Genomic DNA, 16,276 nt, shown 5'->3' with positions numbered 1-16,276 from the left:
AGGCATTTAGCCTAGTCTGGTAGTAAATGTGCCCTGAAAAGTGACACTCATCCCAGGGATAAGGTCATGCATATTGGAAGCTGCCTGCCATCAGGTACAATTCATAGGGCCTTTTTGGAGAAAACATTCCTGCTTTACATGTCTTCTCAGAGCCAGATAGGTATTTATGCCATCACAGCACATCAGTGACACAGGTCACCGGTGGTAGGGGATGGCTGGTTCTCCTGGGGTGAGGAGCAGCAAGTTCGTGGTGGCTCAGCAAATGCACACCCATTCCAGCTCTGTGCACATTGGGAGCCCTTTGCTGGTGAGTGAGCACCACTATTCTGCTGTGATATGCAGACAGTGCACTGCAGGCGTCGCTGGGGGTCAGATGGAGTCTTAAACTGGTATCAATCAAGTGCTTTCAGTTGGAGTAGTTAGAAATTGAGTCCAGGCCACTTCACTGCCAGTTGGTTACTGACAAAAGAGCTAAACAAATGTCAGGGAAACAGAAAACAATATTAATTACACAGTTTTTGAAGGCCCCTAAAAAAATATAGTATTCTACAAAATCCAGGAGGCAGACAGGTGACTTCCTGTGAAAGCAACACAGTAGGTGGCAAAGTCCAGTAAAAGACTGAAAATGATATAATTTTGCCTAAGCAGCATTTTCTCTGCTTAATGTTTAAATCATTCTATTAACCAGTTATTTTCAGCATAAGACTTTTCTTGCTAAATGCTGAAGCTACCCAGCTAATCCTGTACATGCTCAGTTCAAAGATAAATGCACTTGAGGCTCAGATGCAGCCTCCGGCAAGCACAAAGCCTTCATTCAACCAGTACAATGCCAGAGCCCCCATTGAGCCAGGGGATGTCCAGGAGTGCCCTGGTCCTTAAGAGGTGCTGGTCAGTTACAGCCCCAGGTGGAGGCACAATGTGTTTGTGAAAATCCAGGACCTGCAAGGTTTCCAAAGGAGAGAGAACTCTACACATCATCCAGAATGGGATTCTGCTTGTGTCTGAGACATTGAAATGTAGATGCCAGTGAGCTCTGGTCTCCACTAATTTCAGCTGCATCAGGATGAGGGGGAGCAGAGGTGCCTGACCCAGCCCCATGGCCAGAACCCCAACCAACCAACACAGCTGTGGGCAGTTCACTCCTAGGAGCCTGAGAGGGATGCAGCCCACTGTGCCAGGGAAACCAAATCTGTGACAGTCACACCCTACACTTCACCAACATTATTGACTCCATCTGCTGTAATGCAGCTCACATGCTTAGCTCACAGATATATGTGTATATATATATCAGTTACTCTCATGCTGAATTCAACTCCCTGCAAAGGCCCAAGTAGTCAAAGACAGCCAAGCCACTGACTTCCAGCTTAATTATAGAGCTACATGTAAATTTAGGACAGGACAACTGGAACAGCTTAATGTAACACCATGATAAAATATGGGGAAACTCTTCTTAGAGCTATAAGGCTTCTTTGTTTTCCCTCAAGCTAAAAATAAATAAAGTGGTTTCTTTCTGCATTGAGGAAATCTATATGACTATGGCACATGTTTTCTCCCTTGCATAGCATATCAGATCATGATTCCTTCACCTGACATTGGGATACCAGGCATACAGTGCATACTAACCTGCTCCCAGATGGTGCATGACTGTCAGAAGACAACAGGATGAGCCCTTCTCCTTGGCTGACTTTCTCCTTGATGCGCCTGCACTCACACAACCAAACTGCAATTGGTTTCCTCACTGAAAGGCTGCAGAAAAAAATGAAATGAAGGCAGGCTGCTATGCTGAGGAGATGCCAGCATGGCCATAACACTGTTGCCAAGTGAGTGTAAGTGATCCCAGCTGCAAAATATACTAGCTGGCTGTTAGCGCATCTTTTTAAAGTAGCCCCCCAAGATATTAAATTCTATCTCATATCTTAAATATGTTTTGTGCTACCACTAAGATGGAGCCAGCCTGTTAGCTTTTCCTTTTGACAGCCTGTGTCAAAGCCCCAAACGTAAGTACTGTCTGCTGTGGTGTGTCTCATTTAATAATTGTAATTTAAAAAGCTCCACCTTAAATGTTTGTTCCTAAAATTGGTGCATCTCTGTACAAATGCAAAGCAGGTGACTAAATGTTCTAGGACACGTGGCGTGGTGACAGTCTAAATCAGGTGCTGTAATCAACAATTTGCTTATCCTTACGGGTATTCAATCTGAGTGATTCAACACCCTGAACTGGGCCAGCTGTGAGCATGGGTGCCTTGCAACTCTCCAGTACAGATTTATGATGCATTTTGGTTTCCTTCTTGTACTCCACCAGCGGGTGTGTAAGCACTGCCTGTGCTGGTGTGCTGTCACTACTCCAATAGCACTTACCCTTTACTCTTTGGCTGAAGGTGTATCACAGCAAACCTGTCAGAGCTCGGTCATATTGTACACATGGTTTTGGATTCCTGAGTGGTGAAATTGGTGATAATCACAAAAAGCTCAACAAACTCCCTCTTCTTACACTAGGCAGCATCTGCTGATATTTAAGCAGCATCTACCTATCCACCACATCCAGGGCATTTTGCTTCAGGCTTATGAATGCAAAGGGAGAAAAGCAGAGCCAACAGCAGCTATAGCCACTCAAGAAGGTGCCGATTCCCCTTCTCCTCCAGCTGGGGAAGAGATGTGAACTGTGAGGTTTGAAAGACCAGTTGCACCTGCTGCAGGACCCAGCAGAGCTGTCAGAGTGACACTGCCCCACGAGCCATACACATGTCCCCTGGGGCAAGGGGCAGTACTGCCTCTGGGCAGCCATGAGACCATCCGGCCAGCACAGGGGCACTTACAGCTGCGGGGTTACTCACAGTGACCTAATAATACAGATTTTATAAGTTGTGGATTCCCACTCAACTACTTCTACAGGCTGGTTGTGATCTACTGAAAGCTTCATTTCACTCTGAGCAAGATATAAAAATTGTAAATCAGTGTACTTGAGGGTACTCTCAGGTTTATCAGCTTCGTTCCAATGCTGACTGGACTTAATGGATGCTTTCCAAATGAACAGAACTTCAGGATCATTAAAAACTCCAAAGGAGGGAGAGTTACCACTGATATCTCAGTTGCTTAGTACAGACTAGTTAGAAATAGACTAACACTTGCACAAGGCTGTATATGCCATCCAGAACATATAACTCACATTTGGAATGTAAGTCACAGCATTTGAGCATTTCAGTCCTTTCTGTAGCATCAATAAATATTTTGAAAGTTAAGTATTGAAACATATGATGTCATCCTCCAAATTATGAGAATGAAGTTCAAGTATTGCAGTTGAGGATTTTAAAAATTATTTTTGGCTAAAATTTATAAAATAAAGCAGAAACTGAAATGCTAAGGATGCCCCTTATCTGCAAGAACTGAGATTTTAGAAGAACACAAAATATTAAAGGAAAACTGAAAAACTTGTGAGAGTTGGCACAGGTAGAACACTATATAAACAGACCTGTAAAATTGTACTAACTCTGTCAGGCTGAGCAAAATGCTGTTTTGACTCAGTAAGAAGTTAAAATAAATTGCACAAAGCAGTTGAAATTCTTTTCTTTAAGGCTGCAATATCCATCTTATGTAAATGTGAAAATGAGGTAATCTATCAGCTCACCACTCACTGTGACATCAGTTTCCAGTTCCTGCCGTCAGCTCCAGCATCCCACACATCTCCCTGTCAGCAATTTACTACCCTCCGACACTTAACAACATTTCTTGGAGAGAGTCAATGTATTACATAGCTGCCATGGAAATTTGTGGTGAAATATCTGTTTCTGCTTGAAGAGATTGGGGCTTTGTGGAGGTAAAGCTGCCTGGATAACATGGCATTTCCCTCTGAGAAGCTTCCTTCTGGTCAGCAGTGTAAAGGAAAGCCCTTTTCGTGTCCTTCCACCTGGCATGTCATTTGGGCATCAGTTGAATGGAATCATAAAGTCACAAGAGCAGCTTCTGTGTGACTTGAGGCAGGCAGCCAGGGAAGAGGAGCTCCCACCCAGGGGGTTGGAATCTGTAAGCAGTAATCGCAGCATGTCCCCTCTGTTGTATGTCTGGGTGAGGGGGACTGCTGATATCTCACACTTTAATTAAAGTCAAAGTCCCAGAAGACTTAAGCTGTAAGGTCTGACCCACTTTTCTTCTGAGAACACTAGAGGACTTCTTTGAAGGCTCACTTGCACTGGGCCTGCCCTGTGCCTACAGCCATAGCTCTGCGAGGAAATCTCCCTGCCACTCTGTTTTGCCCAGCAGGTAAATCGTAAAGTGAATATCAGAGGTGGGACACACAGAGGCAGTGTCCTCACAAAGCCATGTCTCTTTAGGAGAGCCCACTCATGCGATCTCTGAAGAAGAAGCTCTGCTGTCTGAATCCCCAAATTCCCGAGACTGGCTCCCCCACCAGGGGTCATTCCTGGAAGCATTCAGGAGATGTTGGAGAAAACATGTGCAGGGATGGAGAAAACCTGAACTAGGATGTGACTTTGGTGGCAGGGTGTGCACTGCCCAGCCACCCACCTGCTCGTGATTCCCTGTTCCACACCAGGTGTGGTGGCCTGGCTGAGCACACCGTGAAGCTTGGAGCACCCTCCCAACCCAAACCTGCTATGCATAATGATTGAACTGATTTTGGCTGAAGGGGGTTGGATGAAATAACTTTGTTTTCTACTTATAATATTGACATGAGTTTGGAGGGAACTGCCTTTCATCATCTCTTTGAAATGTCTGGGAGAGGTGTGATGGATGTAGTACCACCTCCTTAGGAGTATGTGCCATAGCATGGGCAATCCTATAGCTGTGTGACCAGTCTTTACCATGATGTGTAGAATGCTTCTGCCAGCTCTTGGAGATGTAGGATAGACAAATATCTCAGCTTTCACCTTTTAAAAAATTACTGCAGTTGTGAAAACAGGCATGAAAACACAATGCAAGAGCAGTCTGTAGGTACAAAAGTGAAAATACCCATCATGCTTCCATTGTAAAGGGAGTCAGTTCATTTTCACTTTTGTCTGTTAATGAGATGGTTCAGAAACTTTGCAGCATTTCCAGGCTCAGAATGACTGGGAGGGGACTCTGTCCCAGAAAAGCCTCAGTTGCTGAAGTCAGTGGTACAAATGAAGGTGAAGGTTTGCAAAATCAAACTTTTAAAATGCATGTAACCAAAACAAATGAGATTTGTCATTCTTTCAGGGTGTCTCTAAGTGGTTGTCTTTTCTGTGGTGAGTGTCATCTATACTACAATGAGGCAGCACTGCCAATGTAAGCAACCACTTGCATCCACCATGACTCCAAACCCAGATTCTCAGAAGTTTCACCTGTATGAAATAGTGGTGTCAGTTTTGGGAGCCCAGCCTTCCCTGGAACTGCACATCACAACCACCTCAGCATTGCTGTTCTCTGGTTGAGTGCAGAAATGCACTTTCTAGGTACTTTATGGCACCAAATGTCATCTTAACTGCACTGAGATGAAGATTATGGATTACTTCTATTAATAGACTGCACATATGAACACTTGTGATGCAGAGCAGCAGGTATGTATCTGGCATATGGAGGCATGGGGCTCCTATTTTCACCAGGAGTGTCCACCCTGTCCACCCAGCACTGCCCACCCCCATAACAGGAGTCCCCATCCTCACCCACCCACTGAGGCTGATCCAGTTGCAACTTTGGCTCACCCTGTACTTACAGCTCTTACTTATAGAAAATTATTTTGCTTTTTTAGCAACTGGTTTTGAGGTAAGTTTTTTGCATTTCCATGATAATAACAACTCTCGATTGTTTGTTTCTATTGCAGAACCCATTTATATTTATGAAAAGGAATGTGTCAGAAAGTACCAGCAAATTATACCAAGGAAATCTCAAGTCGTTATTATCATCCTGTGAGGTCAGGAGGAAACTGGTTTGTTTAGTGACACATTGTTTGATTTAGCAGCTGAGTGACTCACACCAAATTGAAGATTTGTTGCTATATTGAATGCTTAATTGCAAAGATAAGCTGTGCTGTTAGTTCAAAGATAGTGTGTAGGCTGAGATGAGCAGATGCCAAAATTGTGAAGACAATTGCTGAAGTTTAAATTATAAAGTCTGAATTGAAAGCTGTGATTAAATAAGGACTGTTCTTCATTAATCACTATTTAGGTTTTCCCCTCTTTGTTTCATTCTTCACTTCAACAGAAGCAACACTATAGAGAGGACCTGAAGCAGAGCTAAATATCAGTGACTGATTTGAATCTTGCTTACATGAATCCTCCATTTCCACTATGTAATTAGCACCAGTGAAAGTCCCCAGGTGCAAAAGTAATCAGAATTTTGGCTTTACTCATTCATTTATTCTGAGATGGGTTGACAGCACGCAGACCCCTCCCATCACCTCTGTGTCCTGTGCTTGTCCCGAAAGGCACGTATGTGAGCATCACATAAACTGTTCCATGTCATTACTGCAGCTCACTCCTTCCTCACTTGCTGTCTCTGATGCAAAGAGCAGCATCTCAGCTGGGCACCCAGTATGAGCGCTGGCTCAGTGGTGGCAGGGTCATGGAAAAACTGGGATGGGTCATGGAAAAACTGGGATGCTGAGGTGGGTGCAGCTGGAGTCCTCTTGCTGGGGCTGCCTGGGACTGGGCAGGAGGACTACAGGGAGGGGGAAGAGCCACATCTCTTAAGAGTCAGTTTTAAAAGTGCTGGCAGAGGCAATCCCTGTGTCTTAACTGGGAGCTGAAAGTCTTGTCTCTGTGTCCTGATGTCCTTGGGGATTTAGAAGGGAGGTAACAGAGATGAAACTCTCTCTGGAGAATCAACTATGTATGTTTAATCTTAACTTTTCATCTGGTAAACCCAGGGATTACATAAACCTTGGGGGCAGGAAAAGTGTATTTGGTCTCGAGCAGCAGGTGGAGGCAGAGGGATTCCCCACAGTGGGTTGGCAGGACGAGGGCTCCCAGTATCCTTGGGGAGCCTTGAGCACCAGAATGGCCGAGACACCCCTGTCCACGGTAGGGCACATGATGCAACGAGGGACTCCCCCTCGTTGCTGCGAGCTCCTTGCTTTGCTCACCAGCAGATGGGGTAATGTGTGACACCAGCAGCAGCTCGAGGTATAACAGGAAACGCTTAACTCTTCATGAAGGAGAGCCCGGATGTTCCCCGCTCCCCCTCCGCCCTCAGCTTGAGGGATTGCTGCTGGCTGCTGCCCGCTCGGACACAGACGAGCGCATTCGCTGTCTAAACCAGGTGCTGTAATGTTGCCGTGGCTGACAGAAGCAAAGATACAAATTGTGAGGTGCAATGATGCCGTGACTCCCGCCGACGCCATCAGCGCCGTGCTTGCGGTGGCACCGCTGGTGCTCAGTACCGGGCCGTGAAGTCCAGCACGGGGGCAGCTCCGCATCCCGGTGCCTCCGGCACGCCAGTGTCCCTGGGTGACGGGGGCGGGATCGCCCCGTCCTGCGCCTCGGGAAACCTGTCTGCCAGAGCACTGCCCGCTTGTTTTTTTAAGCAGAGACCGGCTTAAAAATGCCCTCTGCACTTCCCGCAGCCCAGAGGAGAAGGTACACGCTGTTAATTCCCATGGCTCCCCAGGAAGCTACAGGGCCGTCTGGCTGCCGCCGGCGGGGTGGCTCGGATCGGCTCGGCTGCGAACCCCGCAGCACGAGTTTGGCTCTGGGAAAACTAGAGGAGGTATTTGAACAGGGTAAGCACACAGTGAAAGCTAAGAACAGAAATCGTCATTAAAATAAACCCCACAGCTGTTGGCTGAAATCCCAGGAAATGGGCGCCAGGAAAGGCGTAGGTTTGTGATGCTGTCGGCACGACACTGCGTGGTTCGTGCCACAGACCGGGACAACATCTGGAGGGGAGGCGACGCGGTTCTCAGTGTGTCAGTCCCCTGATTGTCACCACAGACACAAACCTGAGCGGAGGTGACAGAGCCCTTCATCTGCAGAGGGCACCCCAAGCACACCCCATTGCTCTCGTCACACCTCACATCAGAATTCAGCAGCTATCGTAGTTTTATGGAAGTTACAGAAAATAATACTTATTATCAACCCAGAGCCAACAGTCATCTTTTCCCATTGCCTTGGGGAAGATTAAATACGGACCCATGAGTGGGATGTAAAGAAGCAAAGTGATGATTTGATTCAGAAATCATAGGTTTGGGGGGCAAATTTCAAAAGCAAAGCTTTCCCTTTTTCTAAGAGGGGGTACAACTGCACCGAGTGAATCATCACTCCCAGGGGAAAAATAGGAGGGTGGAAACCCTCCTACCTCTCCTGTGAAAGTGCTGTCTGTGCTTAGTTGTTCCCGTGAAATAACAATGTTGGCTGCAGGGCTTGTTCTCTCTTGCAAATAGATTATGCTGCTGCGGTTTAAGCTTATTGGAGATATTGCCCTCAACTCCCAGGATTACCTTATCAGCAGCAACCAGATGGAGGGTATCAGTCATTCCACACCTGTTGATTCTACATGGGAGCCAAAGAATTAATTGCTTAGAAATGTAAAAGTAAGAACCTAAAATCACGGGGGAGAAAAAAAGAAGGATTAAAGGGAAAAAGTGGGGAGGGATGGGAGCTTCTTGCCTGATGCCTGGTATGAGTGTCAGCACATTTTGGAGGATGTCTTATGTGGCATCTGATGCAGTTTGCAAACGCGAGAGGGTGGAGATCCCAGGGAGCCGATATTTTTGGCAAGAAATACCTATTTAGCGGCTACCAGCCGTGTTTAATTTGCGTACATACGACTCGTGGAGATAACAGCAAATGCAAAAAGCTTTCTAAAAGGGTGCTGCACAGCGATGCCGTCAGCTTCCCGCTCCCGCGGTGCCGCTTCCCCGCCTCGAAGCGCTCCCAGCGGGAATGGGGCTCCCTGGTGCGTGGCTCTCGGAGCCGCGAGGAGGAGCTCCCGTGTCGGCCGAGTCCCCGCGCAGGGCTCAGCCACGGTCCCGTGTCTGTTCCCAGCCTCCCTGCGCTGTGGAGCGTGAAGGAACAACGGGTCCCAGATCCCCGCCCGTGACAGTCTCCAAGTGCCCGAGCCACGAGCGTGAAGAGGATTAGATCTCCACGGCTGCCACGGGAACGTGTACCAGGAAACATCTTGGGAAGCAAACACAGGAGAGAAGGATCAGGCTTGTTCCATCTTTTGTAAATCACTAGTCACATTTTGAGTGATGGGAATAATGGCAACAAATTGGAGGAAATGCATGACAAATATAGAAAAACTGATACTTTTAGTGTTACCCTCTGTCCTGAGGAGCCCCGGAGCTGGGGAAGAAGTGAGGGTTCAGCGATATTCCTCAGCTCCCGGCAGCCGGGGGCATCATGCAACCACCGCAGCACTGGAGGAGGCAGCGGGGTGGAATCTCAGCCTGCCCCACACCTCGCACGTCTCTCTGAGCGCTCTGCAGGCTGCTTCATTTTACACACATAATGTGTCTGCAGCTCTGCCTGTCAGGCACGCGGGCTGTGGCCGGGCAGGAGCAGCAGCCTCGGCCCCACGGCAGCCCCCGAGAGCGAGCAGGGTGCTCTGAAAGCCCGGCTGGAGCCCCGGCGCACCGCGCACTTCCAAGGAATGCCCGAGGCTGCCTGGCAGGTACAAACCTCCTGCTGGCCATCAAAATAAGACCTAGAAGATGCAGCTAGTGTGCCCATGTACACACTGGGGAGACAAGTTTCCTGCCTTTGTAGGTACCAGTAGCCCAAAGATGCAGATGGTGGCAGAGGTTTATGCCGTGGAGAAATGGAGGAATTGCCTATCACACCCCAGGGGAGCCCCACTCTGAGCAGTTACCTTAGAAAGCTTTATTTTTAGAAATGTCTTATCATTTTGACTCCCTGAAACTAACTTTGCATGATTCAGACATTTTGCTGTGCTGTATTAAATGACAGCAGTCTTTCCACAATCCTTTATTTATGGATACAAAATTAAAAGAGTGCTGCTAGAAACAGCAGGGACTTAAGAGGCTCCTGTTCAATCTGCACAGCACACATTATTCCTCCTTGTTGTTTTCGCACAATTTTTAATTAAAATTGGCAAATCTCTTAGGCCAGTCTGCATTCACGACCTTTAGCCCCAAATATGTTAACTTCTCACTGGAATAATAAGGCATTTATTCTCAATCTTTGTCTCTTCTTTTCATTTTTTCCCATTAAGTGATACAGGCAGCTGTCAGAAATTTCTTATGCTCCTTATTTACCCTATTCAGACCTGCCTGACCTCTTAAGAGCTCCTTAAGAGGAGCTGGACTCTCATACTGTGCTCCAGAAGTCCACAGCTGCTATCTCATTGCATGGACCAGTCATGCTGGGGAAGGTCGATGATGTCTTAAAGAAGTCTATAACACTGATGCTTGAAATGGGTGTGAGAGGGAGAACAGTTTACAGAGCTGAACTATTTTCATGCAAATAGAGGACCACTTTCTCAGCATTGCATTTCAGATCCTGTCATATGTAACAACAGTTTTCTTGTCCTCAGTGTACCAGATAAACCTCTGGGAGCTGGGGACTGGAACTGAGATCTACGTACCTGCCACCGACAGAAATATATAGATTTTTTTTTTACCTGAGCTGCAGCACTGATTATGAAATGGCACCAGAAGCCTTGTTGGGCACAGCAGTGCCACTGTCCATACTGCCAAATTGTTGGTTCAGCTCCTGGTGTATTTCAGCAGCGCTATAGAGGGCTCTCTTGACTCACTCTCAGTCCCTGGATGGAGATAGCAGAGCTCCTGATGGGCAGTTTGGGGTGACTCACTGGGCATTGTGTGCCTTTTCTGGCATGTTCAGCATTAGGGAAATACACAGAAAGTTGCCTCCAAGATGATTAATAATGGAGTGGAGTTTATATAGAAAAGGCCTGCCTACTGTTTCACACAAACCCTGCTGTAGAAGTGCCAATACCAGGAAAAATGGGTCGGAATCTTCTTGTGTGACCGGTTACTGAGGGTTTCTGCAGTGTTACTCAGCAGAAATAGGTGCCTAAAAGCCTTTACCTACCTCACCTATCTGTTACAAGTGTTCTTTCAGATGGGATGAATCACTTTCCTGGAACTGTCTGTTCCTCTCCACTGGCTTTAAAGAGAGTTATTTGTCTTCATTTGACCAGCTAAATACCACCTCAGGCAACCAATGGGGAAGAAAAAAGAGCTTTTTTCTCTGTAAGGAATAGGGTCTGAGTTTCTCACTGACTCTTAGTACAGGAGATTTAGGGGCAGTCTCTGCACATTCCTCTGTAACAGTGGAGGGAAGCAGACGCCTCCAGGGTAATCCTGATTTATGGGCAGCGCTGCCCTGGCAGTGCCCAGCTCTCTGGGCTCACCACAGACAGCAGCAGATGCTGCTGCTCCACAGGCAGCTCACACCTCCACCCAAACACAGCTGCAATCTGTCCAGGTGAGGGGAGTTGAAATATTTCCCTGGAAATAAAACAAATGGAAGAAAAGAAACCCCAAAACGAGTGAAATCTATTGTGGCAGCTCTGCCACACTCTATATCTACCACAGCAGAAAACAATCCTTTATGGAAGAGATGCCTCTTAGAATGCCACAAAAGGGCCCATAAACACAGTCTCTGCAAAAATAGTCACCTAAAACGTGACTGAGAGCCAGGAGATTGCACAGGCTTTCTGTGATTTCAACCCTTGTGCAAAAAAGTTGTTGGAAAGAGAATATAAATACATATATATATATATATATTTATGTACTAAACATCATCCATCAAAAAGATCACAGTAAGATTTTTGTCTTTTATGAAACAACAGTGACATCCAGTGGTACTGTAGGTATGGCCAAGGAAAGGTAAAGCCTTTCACCCTGGGACAGGCTCCCTGTGCTCCGGACCCTCGTGGGAGGCTGGCAGAACACAGGCAGCTCCAGCTGCCCACAGCCTTGAGCAGCTCCTCCGTAAGGGATGAACCTGGAAAGGAAAAGAGAGAGAGAAAACACCGATGTTTTTCAGAGCATGGAGTGAGGACACATGCATTTCAGAGGCTTTGTAACAGCACATACAGGTAAAAAAAAAGTAGCCAGTTTTCAAAAAACATCTTCATGTCAATTGAAGTCTACTTTCATGTAAACAAATGCATTCTATTAAAAAACCTCTGCTCCTAGGCACTTAATTTCACTTACTCTAAGACATAATTAAAATTGCCTTTTTCCTTTCTTTAATTTCCCCCCCATTTTCTGTTTTGTGTACTGATTTATAACATTCTTAGAAATATTTTCCTTGGGCTTTCTCTCTAATTTCTTCCAATTTCCCTTTATTTTTCTATCATTTAGATTTGGATTGGCTCAATTAAATTTTATTTTCTATTTTTGACTGGTTCTCTTGAATAAGCTCTCAGGGAGCATCTGCCTCTTTCTGCTGTCATTTTGACTTACTTGCTTATCTCTTTCCATCGATTTTCCCGTAGGACTTAATTTTAATCCAATTTACAGTGTCGGTAACGTGGGTAGTTTCTTTTACTTAAATTTAGATTCCAACTAATTTCCTTTCCATTGACAACTGTCCAACTCGCTCCATTTAAATCATTGTACTCACTCTGTCTCGGCCAGGCTGTTCCCTTTCCAGCTGGGGCTTGCTGGCTCTTGCCTGCTGCTGGCTGGGAAGCGGAGGGAAGGACTAAATAGCTGGGATATCAGGTGGCAGGAGGCAGGGCGTCGGAGGCAGACACCCTCCCCACCCTGGGCTTCAGTTATTTACTTGTGGCCAGAGCAAGAGGTGGGAATGCAAATCTTTTCCTTTGTGCCAGCAGGCTCGGCAGCCTCAATGCCGAGTCTCACCTGGTGCGGGAACAGTGCCAGAGACATCGGTGCGGCAACATCCCGAGGGACATCAGATCCAGCTTCCCAAGGACCCACGGACATTGATGGGAGCCAGGCTCTGTCTGCATGGGTGTACCACTCCTCGGGTTTGCTGAGGAAGAGTTACTCTCCAGGGCACATCTAAAGAGCCATTAACTAGTGGTGTGAAGCCAATATTCAGTAACAAAAGCACTAGAAATCCTCCCCCTCATCCCTGAACCATGATGCATGCTCTTGTTCCCAGAGTAAAATGGTCAAAATTTGTCATTTGTCAGACATGAAACTACAGTGAGCTGTGAACACTCTTCTTTCCAGGCTAACTCCAGGAAGTATTTGTAGCTGTATGATGCTTCTCTCACTTTGATTTCTTTCTTTTGCTTCTGTCTTATTTTCTTTTCTTGCATAATTCACCATCCAATTCCTTCTTTGAAATGTAAATGAAGAAGCTGTTTCATCAGATCTATATGGAAGATCATAAATGCTCTTATCTCTAACAGCCTAACCACACATTTAGGAAAAGTACCCCCACATTATAATACAAGCACATTTTTTTTCTCAGAAGCGTACTTCTTTATAATATTTAATTAAAGGTATAAAAATAGTCTCTCCAGCTATTTTCCAATAGATCGGTCTTGGCTTTCTTCTGTAGGAATATTAGGAAAGATCTTAGAAAGGAATTAAAAAGTATCTATGTTTGGAAGCAAAGCTGCAGTTTTTTGTGCAGCTTACATTGAATATCACCACCACAAACCTCAGCTGAATCTATTAGAAAACCTTATGTGCTCTTTCCCTGCCATACACCCATCTTTTGTCCAGTTGCCGACTCGCTTAATCTTTCATCAGCAAATAATTTTCACTTAATGAGTATTTACTCTTAAGTGCCTTTTCCCTCAGGATCACACATTTCCCCTTCATCCAGCATGAGTCTTCCTATGCAGATTGCAGCAGTTATTGGAGCATGATGAGCCTTATTACAGGTATTGATTTGTCTTAGGCTGCTGCCTGGACAACTATTTGCATTGAACCACCACACCATCATGCACAAGGATCTGCCTTCATTTTTCAGTGGCTGCTTGTTTTCCTCATGGAGACATGGGCAGGCTCACTCTGGTCAGCTCTGGTGATCCTCTGCACTGCGCTGCTCTGTACCTTGTGAGGGCACACTGAGCAAAGGCAAGGTGGAGGCTGTTATAGGCTGTCACCTCTCACAGACTGTGCAGGGTTATTTTTAGATCTGCACATCAGACACAGATTTGACTGATGGGAGCTTGCTTTCAGCTGCTCTGTCTCTAAGTGAATTTTTGAAGTAGCTCTGTGCTCCTCCCCACAATGACTCCTCTGGGTTTCCACTCCTGAGAGCCAGGAGAGCAATGGCTGCTTGAGCACTGCAGGAGGAAAGTAGAGAAGATAAGAGGACAGTGAGGGTAGCACCTTGCTGTAAACATGGGCAGGGTGAAAGTCGTTACAAATACCTTCAAGATGTCCTATAATGTTCTTATCATGACATGGGCCCACTTCTTGCTGTACTCTGTGCACTTGCTTAACTTTTATCAAATGACAAGTCCCATCAGGATCTAATAACTTGCAAAAACTCTTGAAGGAAGTTGCATGAGCTATATCCCATTATTGTTCTGCACCTCTGCATTGATACTTGCTGTGTTATACTTGAATATTAAATGTGTAAACATTTGCTCTCAAGTTATGCCTCACTTGTGAGAAAACTGCTGCTGTAACACTCTGAGCACTACAGCTGTATGCAGGCCTGGGCACAACTTTCTGAGGAACAATTTGCAAACAAAAAGAAAGTAATTTCCTTCAAAAAGAATTCTCTAAGAGAGATTAATTCTGCTTCTTAACTGTCTCCAGCATCACACTGGGGCTGGTTTTCATGTACCTGGAGCTCTTTACTGAAGTGCTGTTCAGTACATCTGTTCAATGTTTGTGCCTTAGTTTTCTTCCACAGTGTTATTTGCAGTCTCCATTTTTCTTCTTTTAAAGGCTTAAAATGAGCACTATTTCCTTGTCTGGTAAAAGACAAAAGCAGGCTTACTCTAGAACAATTTTAAAATCATGAGGCTGTTTCTCTTTAACAAGGTGTGTTAAAGCTGTGCTTTATCCCCTGCTCACCTCTGCTGGACCTCTGGTCTCATCTTCGCTGACTGAGTGGTCCCATGAATGAATGAGAAGCACACCAGGCTGGGAACAGGGCCTCAGCTGCCTCTTCTGCAGGCTTCTTTGGCTGCACAGGGGTCCCTCAGGCCTCCCCAAGCAGTCAATGCAGGGAGTGAGGCTCTCATGTGGGGTGGGATGGGTCTTTACCTACAGCACCTTTCTCCATAGGATACAGAGCCAGAAATCCCTGCCCTAAAGTTCTGGGGACACAGCAGCCAAATTAAACCCTAAAGCAAAGATTAATCTACCTCACACATACCCTAGAAACACAGAGCTGCTGGATACCCTTCCCTTCTCTGCTGTGACCCATTTATCAAGTGATGACATTTGGCATAACTAGTTGTACTGCTGAATTTGCAATCAATTTAAAATTAACAACTTCAGTTTATTTGTTTGTTTGTTGTCAATAAAACTATCCAAGGGTCTGAAAGTAAGTGCAGATTAAAAAATAATCGCAGAAGTTTACAGTTCAAGTCAGGCAATCTCCTCAGGGGTTTGGGGGCTTTCAATCACCACTGGTCCCTGATCCCACCAGCACTTGTATGCACAAGTCAGCAGCTTACATTTTCAGAAATGACTAATGGTCATTGAAGTTTAATATGAAGGAATTGCTCTCTGCCTGCGCACACGTACTATGGTGCCTGAAATCAGACCTCAAAAATGCAGACTTGCGAGGCCACTGGCCGCTTGGTAAATACAGGGCAAAGTGTGTCTGTCAGTTTCAGATCTTTGGCACACACATTTAGTTCCTCGTATTTCATGGACTACTTGCAAAGTAGGGTAATAGAACCATGAGTAAATCTAAGACACAGAAGTAGGTATCTGGGTGTTCAGCCCTAAGTAAAGGAGGTGTTTTCAGAGAAGTCAATTTAACTGACATCATTTGTATGCATGATCCCTTAAAAATCTTACCTTGAAGGGAAATTATCTGGAGAAAGATTATCCTGCATTGACACAGAAACAAAAGGAGTGATTTCATGATGCTTGAAATGACAGTGGCTCTTCCAGTTGAACTTGATGGGAGCAAAGCCGGTGTTTGATGGTTCCCGCTTCAGTGCAGCTCACATGGGCATGCAGCTCTGTTACCATAGCACCAGGCTCTCTTGCAGCACATTTTCCATCAAGTGCTGGTTAAGATTTTTTTTCTTAAATCCAAGAATCCAAAGCAAGTGACATGTTAATGGAACATCTTTAAAAGAAAATATACACTCTGATATTATTATGTTGTAATAAAGATGCTGAATCTGCAAGTTTCCCTTTGATTTTTCTGTCTCCTCTCTCTCAAGATTTCGAATCATCTTCCATCAA

At 45.6% G+C, this 16,276-nt stretch overlaps 1 long non-coding RNA gene across 1 annotated transcript; it reads right to left on the bottom strand.

Annotated features, from left to right (window-relative positions):
* Positions 1-11,674: 11,674 nt before the first annotated feature.
* On the bottom strand, positions 11,675-12,649 carry LOC109144502. Its single transcript, XR_002045295.2, has 2 exons — positions 12,534-12,649; positions 11,675-11,909 (listed from the first exon to the last, which is right to left on the bottom strand). It is a non-coding gene; the product is annotated as an uncharacterized LOC109144502 (long non-coding RNA).
* Positions 12,650-16,276: the final 3,627 nt, after the last annotated feature.

Source organism: Corvus cornix, chromosome 2, assembly GCF_000738735.6.
Source record: "Corvus cornix cornix isolate S_Up_H32 chromosome 2, ASM73873v5, whole genome shotgun sequence".
Taxonomy (NCBI): Eukaryota; Metazoa; Chordata; class Aves; order Passeriformes; family Corvidae; genus Corvus; species Corvus cornix.
The sequence above is the reverse complement of the archived record's forward strand: the minus strand, read 5'-3'. Positions and strand labels throughout refer to the sequence as shown.